The sequence below is a fragment of the Thalassophryne amazonica genome, chromosome 4, assembly GCF_902500255.1.
Source record: "Thalassophryne amazonica chromosome 4, fThaAma1.1, whole genome shotgun sequence".
In the NCBI taxonomy this organism is placed as follows: domain Eukaryota; kingdom Metazoa; phylum Chordata; class Actinopteri; order Batrachoidiformes; family Batrachoididae; genus Thalassophryne; species Thalassophryne amazonica.
Window position 1 is genome coordinate 118,945,478 of NC_047106.1, and position 10,975 is coordinate 118,956,452.

Consider the following 10,975-nt stretch of genomic DNA (forward strand, 5'->3'; position numbering starts at 1 on the left):
TTTGTTAACCACATTTACTCATACACTGATAGCCCAAACCATTGAGTGATAGTGTGTGTGTGTATATATTTTCAAAAGGTAAAACTAAGTCCCTTCGGATGCTTCCTTATTTGGGCTCGGAGTTGCCACAGCAAATCTGAGGCAGATCTGCACCATGAATTAGCACAGGTTTTACATTGGATGCCCTTCTTGATGCAAGTCCACATTACATGGAGAAATGCGGCAGGGATGGGGTTGGAAACAGAAACCTTCCACACTGAAACCAAGTACACTAGTTACTTGGCCACCACTCCTGCCAACTTATGGTCAAAATGTATCTGACCTTATTTTATCCCACAGAAGCAAATGAAGTGTGCAAGTTGTTATTTGTTGGGGAGGTGTAGAGAAAATTCCCATCTGCAGTGCACATCAGATGCTAGCACTCAGCCTTAGAGTGAACACATGTAACCTGTCAGATTCTCATTTGCTATAACATGTTAGAACGACTTGAGCAAAGGTTGTGCATCAGATTTTGCCAACAGCTTGGTGATACCCAAGCGGAAACCACTTGCAAGAGTCAGCAGGGTTTTGATGATGATGCCATGAGAATGGTTGGTTCCAAGGTTGTTACAGACGGGGATAGTAGGGGGACACTACCGAAAAAATGCTCCCATATGGCGTGCATCTCAAATAGCCTCTGGCAACCAAGACTAGCTCCTGGCCTGCTCGTATGGCTTAGCTTCTAAGCCTGGCGGAACTGCTTCTACTGACAGGAAAAGGGGTGCAGTCGGGTCTCTGGTGCCTCAAAACCAGTTGCTTCGGGTAAATGGAACTTGTCAGCCTAGGAAGGCAGTTCATCTAGGAGAAGGAAACTCTGATTTTAGACCTTTGTTGCCTTGTGGCTATATCTAGTCTTGAACAAGGGTTTCAGGAGAAAACCTCGAGGAACAATCCGGAGTCGGCATCCCTAAGGTGGTCTGTTGCTGAACTTCAGTACTTTCTCAGCAACTCCTGTGACGCTGCCACTGGCAAACTGCATTGGCTTCTGCCTTTCCTTTGAGCCGCCATCAACTGGCAATGAGAGAATCCTCAACCACTGGCTTTCAACATCTTCAGGCCCAGACACCATCGTCTGTGGTTATGCTCCAACCCTCGACTCCAACCCAGAGGAGAAAGACCAGTTCTACAAGTCCCTAAATAAAGTGATATCTGGGATTCCCAGCACAGAAGGCCTCTACCTACTCAGAGACTTCAACGCCAGAGTAGGTGCTGATCACAAGGCCTGGCCCACCTGCCTAAGCATCTATGGAAGGGGCAAGATCAAAGACAATGGCCAATGACTGATGGAGCTATGCTGCTATCTTGGCCTATTCGTGAGCAACACCTTCTTCAAATGCAAGGATATTCACCAGGTGTCTTGGAGACACCCGCAGTCCTTCCACTGGCACCAGTTGGATCTAGTCATCACCAGTGTGCAGACCTTGCCACTGCAGCTACCATCGTGCAGACTACGATATGGCTCACTCCTTCGTGGTCAGCAAGGTGCACGTAGCTCCAAGGAATCTGCAGTACTCCAAGAAGAAGGCTCGCCCATGCATGCTAGCGGCTCAGAGAAAACACAGCAGTTTATCAGCCAGTTGCAAGAAGCCCTCACTGAAGATACACTGGAAGGTAAGGAGGGTGTCATTGATGCCAAGTGGTCCCACCTACGAGATGCTGTGTACAACTCGGCCATCAATGCCTATGGGTAAAAGGAGCATAAAAACACAGACTGGTGTAAAGCCCACTGAGAGGAAATGGAGCCTGTGACTGAGGCCAAGAGGAGAGCCCTCCTGGCCTACAAGGCAGTGCCCAGTCCCAGCACATTTGAAGCCTTCAAAGCTGCCAAGAGAAAAGCCCAGCAAACCGCCCGCCACTGCACCAACTCATACTGGCTGAACCTCTGCAACAGTATACAGACATCTGCTGACACTGGGGATGCAAGAGGCATGTAGGAGGGCATCAAGAAGGCAATAGGCCCATCCACCTCCAAGTCTGCCCCACTCAAGTCAAAGACAGGTGATGTCATCACAAACCAGGGGAAGCAGCTGCAGTGCTGGGTTGAGTAGTATCTTGAGCTGTACGCAACCCAGAACATTGTCACAGTCACAGCCCTCGAGGACATCCTAGATCTGCTGGTCATGGAAGAGCAAGACACGCCACCAACCATGGAAGAGCTTGGAAAAGCCATTGACTGCCTTGCTAGTGTGAAGGCCCCAGGGAGTGACCGCATCCCATCAGAAGTCTTAAAGAGTGGGAAACCTGTGCTGCTAAAACACCTGCACAATCTTCTGCCTCTGCTGGGAACAGGGACACATTCCCCAGGGCACACATTCCTGTATAAGAACTTCTTGCTTCTTGTGGAAGCAACTGCAACAATTATCGAGGCATCGCCTTTCTCTGCACTGTTGGGAAGGCCTTCGCCTGTGTTGCCTTAGCGCATCTACAGACCTTGGCCTCATGTGTTTACCCAGAGTCCTAGTGTAGTTTTCGAGTTGGGAGGTCTACCATGGACATGATCTTTTTCAATACACCAGCTGCAGAAGTGTCAACAGCAGCAAATGCCACTCAACATCGCCTTCATTCACCTGACCAAGGCTTTCAACTTGGGCAGTTAAGCATACTCTTCAGGCTCCTGCAGAAGATCGGCTGCCCCCCAAAACTCTTTGCAGTGGTCTCTTCGCTCTATGAGAACATGTGCAGTACTTTGCTTCAATGGCGCAACATCAGAGGCCTGCCCAGTTAGCAGTGGGTGAAACAGGGCTGTGGTCTTTGCGCCAACGCTCTTTGGAATCTTCTTCTCCATGCTCCTCTTGTACACCTTGAATGCTTGCAGTGAGAGAGTGTTCACACCAGGGCTGATGGCAAGCTCTTCAGCCTTGCCTTACTTCGCGCCAAGACCATGGTTGTGGAGATACTCATCTGTGAGATGCTCTTTGCCACGATGCAGCCTTGAATATCACACTCCAAAGATGGTCTGCAGCAGCTTCTTAAATCATCTCTGTCATGCCTGCAAGGAGTTTGAACTAACCATCAGTCTGAAGACGGCCAATGTCATGGATCAGGGCACAGTTGCTCCCCCTAACATTGACATTGATGGGTACAGCCTGGAAGATGTGGAGCACTTCACATACCTTGGGTCCACCAACTCTATCTCACTCTCCATTGATGCAGAGATGAACAGCAGGATTGCAAAGGCAGCAGCAGTTATGACAAGTCTAAGCCACAGAGTGCCTGTAACAACTCCATCCTCACTGAGAGGACAAAACTGCACGTCTACCTACTGCATGTCCAGCACACTCCTCTATGGTAGGGAGGCATGGACCGCCTACGCCAGACATGAGAAAAAGCTCAACAGCTACCATCTGAGGTGCCTTAGACAACTTCTGCACATCGGATGGCAGGACAAGGTGCCCAACATAGAGGTCATGGAATGTGCAAAATGAGCCAGCATGTTCCCATTCTGACGAAAAGCACCTTCGTTGGCTAAATTATAATTTTCATCCTGTATTATTTTTCATTTATTCGAATGGTAAATCCATCCACCTTATCTGTAATCTAAATGTCACTTTACTGAAGAAAGGGAATTTGGAGCAGCATTTCAGACAATTCACAGAATATGATGCTAACTTCTAATGCTAACCCGGTAAATCCCCTCTGCTTGCTTGAAAGTCCAGGAATTGAAAAGTCCGCGAGCAGCACAATGATTCATGGTCCGTAAATATGAAGAGTGATGAATGTGGTGAACAAGATTGCAGTGTTCTGTTTGGGCCAGGAGTCTGAGGATGCATTTATTCTGTTCAGAACTGGAGATGCACATCTGCTGCACACAGACATTAGGTGGCTCAGCAGAGGTAAATTTCTGGAATGGTCTTCTGCCTGAAATTAAACGAATTTCTGAAACGTTTCAAATCATGCTGAATATGCACAGCTTTAGATTTGAAAGCAAGTTTAAAGCAAATTACATGTGCTATCAAGCAGGTTTGCAACAGTGTGACCTGCAGAACTTCCACACATGGACACAGACTGAGCCAGAGAGTGCATGTTATGATGATCATGTGTAGAGCATCTTGTCAGAATTGACAGGGCTTCACTGACTTTCCATCCAAAGAGCCTGTTGTCAGTTTTCTCTATTTTCCAATTGGAGAAAATACTAGATGTGGACTGTATATCGTCCAAAGTGGCATCACTCTTCAACCTGGATCCTCACACTGAAAAATGACATTGAGCTCAAATCCAGAGCAAAACCTGAAATGAATATCCAAATCTGGAATCTAATGTAGACAGAGAGTGCCTGAGTGCCTGCTTACGGCTGCACTCAGCTCCTGCTGTCCAGACTATGAGAGACCAGCTTCCTCCTCTCTGTGGCAAAAGCTCCACTAAGGTCGGCAAACAACTTTTTCAACTCATGTCCAGTCCTAGGCCTACTTGTGCTTATTCTTTTTCACCATGCACCTTTACTTCAATGATGCTTATTATTGTTAAAAACCTGCCAGAAAATTGTGTTATTGTATTGGTGCACAATATATTGCGGCTACGCTGTGGCGTTCCATATGGCTTGGTAGATCTCGATACACTGTCAACTTTAAAAGTAGATCTCAGTTCAAAAAAGGTTGGGCACCCCTGGGTTAGACCTTACTTGTGTGAAGCACCTTGAGACAGCTTTGTTGTGATTTGCTGCTATATAAATGAAATAAAATGAAATTGAATTTCAAAAGTGTATAAAAACAAACAAACAACAACAATAAAAAAGCAAAAAACAAACAAACAAACTGGATGCTACACCATCGTCTTCCGCAGACGGTCATATGCGGGGAATAATCAGGTATGACCAAGTGATTGACGGATTACGTACTTTGGTCATAGATGACTGTCATGTCACCATCAAAGATCTTACAGATGAGCTAGGAATAAGCACAGGTTAGGTACATTCCATTTGATGGAGTATTTGGACATGCGGAGTGTCGAAGTTGCAGAATCAACTGTGTCTGGAAGTTTCGCAGGACAAGAATGAGCAAAGGGTGAACCCGAGTTCTTGAACGCCATCATCACTGGTGATGAGACATGAGTTTATTCACCCTATTGACATTTCAAATCCCGCAAAACGTCGGAGAGGTCGCTGCGCTGCGAGATCTCAGTAACATTGAGAACTGCATTGAGACGCTCTGATCGGGCTTCACTTTAACCGCTGCACATGGACAACAGCATTAACATCGCAACATAAAACTATTTTTATATTGTGCCTAAAACTCTCATGAATATATTCTCTGGGTTTTTAGACGTTGTTATTGCGTTTGTTTTATGTAAACATGCGAGAATCACAGGCTGTCTCTCCGTATTTTCAATGGGAGCTGCTGTGAGCTACGCTCGCTTCCTGATCATGTCGTTCTGGGGGAAAGTGAAGTTTGCTCTTTAACGTCTTGATTATTGTTCTTTACAACACTGTTTGTCCTCTTTGTTCCAGACTAATATATATAATATGTCTGAAATTCTGTTTGCCTTTATTAAATTCCACACAGATTAAACGTAGGAGACACGGATTATTTGTTATAATTATTTTAGCGGGGTATCATGCATGCAGTTTCTTATTAGTGTGACGAAAAGCATAAAAAATTACATTTTTGTAGTATAATATTCATTTCCAATTGTCATCATGTGGATTCTCTATATATTGTTTGAATGCAGGGACTCTCTGGCGCACAAGGGATTATGGGATACATCAATAGGGCGAATGGGTACCACCCCAAATGCAAATTTCAGTAATCACAATGGAAACATCCAACATCACTGAGACCAAAGATAACATGTCAGGTGTGCAGCAATGTCAAAGTCATGTTGGCCACTTCTTTGACTCCCGTGGATGGTGTATGATGAGGATGCACCAGAAGTCCAAAAATATTAATAAAGAGTATATTGGGAGAGACCTTCCAGAATGCTTCTAACAATGGCAGAACCACTGACGTCATTATGATGCCATCAAGCGTGGGAAAATTTTCAATCCAATTGTTTTGCTGAAGAAAGGACAGAGCTAAAATTTGAGTACACCCAATGCAAAGAGAATTGTTTGAGCTTTCAGAAAATCACTTGAATTTGTTTCTACCTCATTCCGTAGGTGTCAACCTGACTCCAGAAAGGGCAAAGAGGGTGTAGGTTTCTTTGTAGCCATCAACTCTGCCAGGTGATTTCATTGATGAACTCATCCTGTCTCCTCATCCCGTTTGCTGTTAATCAGTAAAATCACCTGGCGGAGTTGGTGGTTAAATACCCTGTTTGCCGTTTCTGGATTCAAGTTGACACCTATGTCATTCCTTCTTGGAGTAAATTGCTATTAAAATTAGGTGCTTATTCTGTGGCCAGGAATCTTCAATAGCCCAACAAGCTCCATAATTTTGGTCAAGGGTCTCATTTAAGATTTAAAAATTTTAATGATTTAACGCTGGTTAAGTGTGTATTATTATTATTACGTGGTCTTTTTTCCTGTTGAATCCTATAATTCTGAATGAATGAGTTTATTTGCGCAAAACTAAAAAAAAAAAAAGTACGTTCAAGTTCAGTTCAGTTTTCTGAAAAGCAAAACTTAGAGGGTGAACAACAATTAAATGTAATTAAGATTTAATTAACATTCTATGCCAAAAACTGAAAGGGGGTTTGCTTTACAATCCTTGCAGTTTTGTGACATTGTATATATATTTGAAGTGGTTGGCAGATTTGAATATTATTCAGAACATGCAAAGTATATGTTAAATACATCCATAAAATGTTTTTACTATTTTTTTAATACACTGAACAAAAATATAAACACAACACTTTTGTTTTTGCTCCCATTTTTCATGAGCTGAACTCAAAGATCTAAAACATTTTCTATTTACACAAAATACCTATTTCTCTCAAATATTGTTCACAAATATAGTTGATATTGTTCTTAATGTTGGCTATATTTTATTAACCTATGAAATGATTCAGTCTTTTTTTCTGGTTTTCAACTTTAGTTGAGGCAACAAGAAGATCTGAAAGCTGAAGGATCATCTTGTCCAGCTCATTACCAAGTAAAACAACTTCATCTGTCAACAGACATATAATATTAAGTTGTTAATATCTAACCTGCTAGTTGTTAAAATGCTATTGTACTTCAGTCAGGTCCATACAGAGCTGGAGAATGATGCAGTTTTTTTGCAAACCTGTCCTGTACATCACCAGAGTGGAGTTGAATTGAAACTAGAAGTGCTCGTGGTGCAAACTGGTAGCTTTAATTCAAGGGGTTTATCAAAAATATTGTAGTAACCATTTAGGAATTACCACCATTTGTAAGTGTAGTCCCTCCAGAACCAACTAAATCTAAGGATTATTATGAACACAAATCATCACTTTTACAGCCGGTTCCTTCAGTGTTGTCCTGGTTCCTTGGTGGCTTCCCTCACTAGTCTCCTTCTTGCACTTCATTCAGTTATAGATAACTGCCTGCTCCAGACAAATTTACTACACAGCAGAGGTGGATGAAGTCACTGTCAAGTCATTCTCAAGTCATCAATCTGCAAGTCCCAAATCAGCTTGCAAACAATTGGTGGTCAGTATGACTTGAGACTTGACTTGGGACTTGCTGATTCATGACTTGAGAGTGATTTGATGGTGACTTTGTCCCACCTCTAATATACAGTAGAATAAAGTCCATAATCAGTGACTTCATGTCAAATCTTCATGCATCAATCCCTTGACTTGTTTAAATAAAAGAGACTGTAAAAGTGATTAATTGTATTTCCCATAATCCATATATTTTGTGCATCCATTTACGTATGGCCCCTGAAAATGGAGGGACTATGTATAGAAATGGCGATCATTCCTTAGGGCCCCTTCACACATAGCACAAAAGTCGCAGAAACCAGAAGACAATCCATGAAACAAGAACGAAATGGGGAACCACAAAACATTCCACCTGCTGTCTGGAAGAACGCACGATTGCACAGGTGTGCATGATACACCGGCGATAGTTTGTGCATGCTTGTGCATGTGCATGAATACAGTGCAAGCAGTTGGACTGTGTTGAACCACATCGCACCGCTGCTGTGGAGGGAAAAAAAAAACCACACCATAAACGCCGCAATTTATTGAATCCCTCTTATCAAGTGGACAACACGCGTACAAACCATCTGTTCCTCTGTTGATAACCCATGGTCACAGACACACAGTCATGAAATGACATGAATGAAGCAGTGCTCTCTCATTATGTCTTATTATGTCCAGCTGTCCAGCAGTTTATATAAATAATTACTACAATCATCGGACACTGATAGAGAATAATTAGTGAAAATCACTGGGTTGATATAAAAAATAAATAAAAGGGGATGCAATCCAGAACCCTGCGGTTAAATAACCTTGGTTAAATAAAAAATAAATGTTGGGCTGGGCCCCCACGCGTGTCCGGTCCGACACGGGTGTCCTGTCAGACAGACGTGACGTTCAGATCACCTGCTGCGTGTCCACATGAACTGATGGTCTGTTTCAGCTGGGACAGCCTGTCAATGTGCGCGCTGTGTGTGCTCTCTCTCCAGCCTGTCGCAAAAGCGATATAGCATGTTTTTATGTATTTCCACGTGAGGACAGCAAGCACACACACGCGCGTTATGGTGAACAGTTGAAAGGTCCTGTCCATCAAGACAGGGAACGTGTTCTGCAGCTGTGACGTCCAGGACAAGAGATGCCAACAGCTGCTGCTGTTGGCAGCCAGACATGCCCCCTGTCCGTTCAGCACACAGACCAAAGTGTCACTCTGTGATCAGATGAGAGGCACCTCACCTGCGGGGGAGAGTGGGGGGCGCAAACCCCACACACGTCACGTGTGGGGGGAGTGGGGGGAGGAGTGAAACACATGCACACGTGTTGTGGGGGGGAGGTGACACTGGCATGTCACATGTGTTCTTGGCAGCACGCAGTCGTGGGGGCACTTAGACACGTTTCACAGCCAGGCCAAAAGTGGTCCTGCTCACTCCTGCTCACTATTTTTGTGCTGACAGAGCATGAATGGCCACACATTTCCTAAGTGCTCTGCGAGCAGCATTAGATGTTTGTTTGTATCACCTGAAATTTGGTCGACACCTGGCACAAGAGGGCTTAAATGGGCTCTCACAGGGCACTCTCTATCTCTTGGCCACTTGTGTGCGCGAATGGTTGTAGCAACAGGTGTACGAGGCTTTAAAGGCAACTCAGATTTTTCACGAATGGCATGCAATTCCTCCTTTGTGTGCTAATTGGCTTCAATCGTGTTATGTGTGAAGGGACCCTTAATAATTCATGCAATGCTTTTGTTAGACTCCTTCAGTTAATGCCGGAAGTCTACACTAAGAGTACATCTTAATTGTTTGGTGCAGAGACAAAATAATGAAATATGTGTATGTGTCCAAATACTTATGGATCTGACTGTTTTAGACAAATAAACACATGCACAGTAATACAATAACATGCTTTTGGAGGGTGGTATACATTTTCTGAGTCCCTCCGTCCATGCCCATTTGCCAAAAATGACTGATATTCGCTCTCGTCTAACTTGGGCGAATATCGGTCATTTTTGGCAAATGGGCATGGACGAAGGGACTCAGAAAATGCACACCGCACGACAACTGCATGTTATTTGCATTATTATCACTTACTGAGATACACAACACATGGAATCACATTAATAATGTTTAATTTCAAAACGCACGACAACCAGCAAACGCATACATAAAAGTTGGCTCACTTTAACTTTTGTCCTGTTGACTGGTACCACGCTGCTCTCCAAATTCGCCAGTGCGTCCTCATCAAGCTGGTTGCTTTGGCTGCTGTTCATTGTTGGACTATCCATATTGGGAGCAACACATACTTCTCACCTTTTCATCTTTTCGTCTGCAGACAGTTCTTGGGCTGCACACGCTATGATATCATCAGTTTATGCACAGCGGGCGGGTACTGGGATACCTGCCTGTTACTGCGGGCAGGTATAGCCAGGTAGCATAATTGTAAATCTATGCTACCGGCTCAGCAACGCCTCAGTAAGTGATAATAATTATACAATAACATGCTTTTGGAGGGCGGTATGCATTTTCAGAGGCCCGACATTCATGGCCAGTCGCCCAAAATGACAGAGGGCGAATATCGGTCATTTTGGGCGACTGGCCATGAATGGAGGGACTCAGAAAATGCATACCGCATGACAACAGCATGTTATTTGCATTATTATCACTTTACTGAGATATACAAGGTTGGCTCACTTTAACTTTTGTCGTGTCGGCTGACGCGCACTGCTCTCCAAATTCGGCAGGGCGTCCTCATCAAGCTGGCTGCTGTTCATTGTCGTACTATCCATGAGAAAATCATCCAGAATATCCATATTGGGACCAACACACACTTCTCGCCTTTTTATCTTTTCCTCTGCGGACAGTTTTTTTTTTTCCTCTGCGGACAGTTCTTGGCTACGCACTATGACGTCATTTGTTTATGCACAGCGGGCGGGTATAGCCAGGTAGCGTCAATGTAAATCTACGATACCGGCCTAGCAATGCCTCGGTAAAGTGATAATAATGCCCAATACCTTATTCCTGGAGGACAAATGCTGGTTGACAGGTTTTTCATAACAGATATGAACTTTGTTTTAAATTTAATGTTTCTTGTTTTTTTCCCCCAACAAATAGAAGATAATGAACCGTCTCATCAAGAGATACATCTTAAAAGCACAGAGAGATAATGACCATCATGACGTTAATGAAGGTGAGTTAAGTCATATTTCATGTACATGCCATTTTTTCTGCCTGCAACAGTGAATCAAACAGTTTGGCCTTTAACCTCACAGGTGAACTGAGCATGATCAAACAGGACATCTCCATGCTCCGCCGCCAAGTCCTGCAGAGAGGAAACCCTGATGTGGAGACTCTGTCGGAGCTTGTCAGGAAGCTAGGACAAGTCAGCAGCAGAAAGTGAGAACAGAAAA

The 10,975-nt window shown here is 44.0% G+C and overlaps 1 long non-coding RNA gene across 1 annotated transcript; it reads left to right on the plus strand.

Moving 5' to 3' along the window:
• Positions 1–6,962: 6,962 nt before the first annotated feature.
• LOC117509271 lies at positions 6,963–10,975 on the plus strand. The gene is made up of 3 exons (XR_004560347.1): positions 6,963–7,064; positions 10,680–10,755; positions 10,838–10,975. It is a non-coding gene; the product is annotated as an uncharacterized LOC117509271 (long non-coding RNA).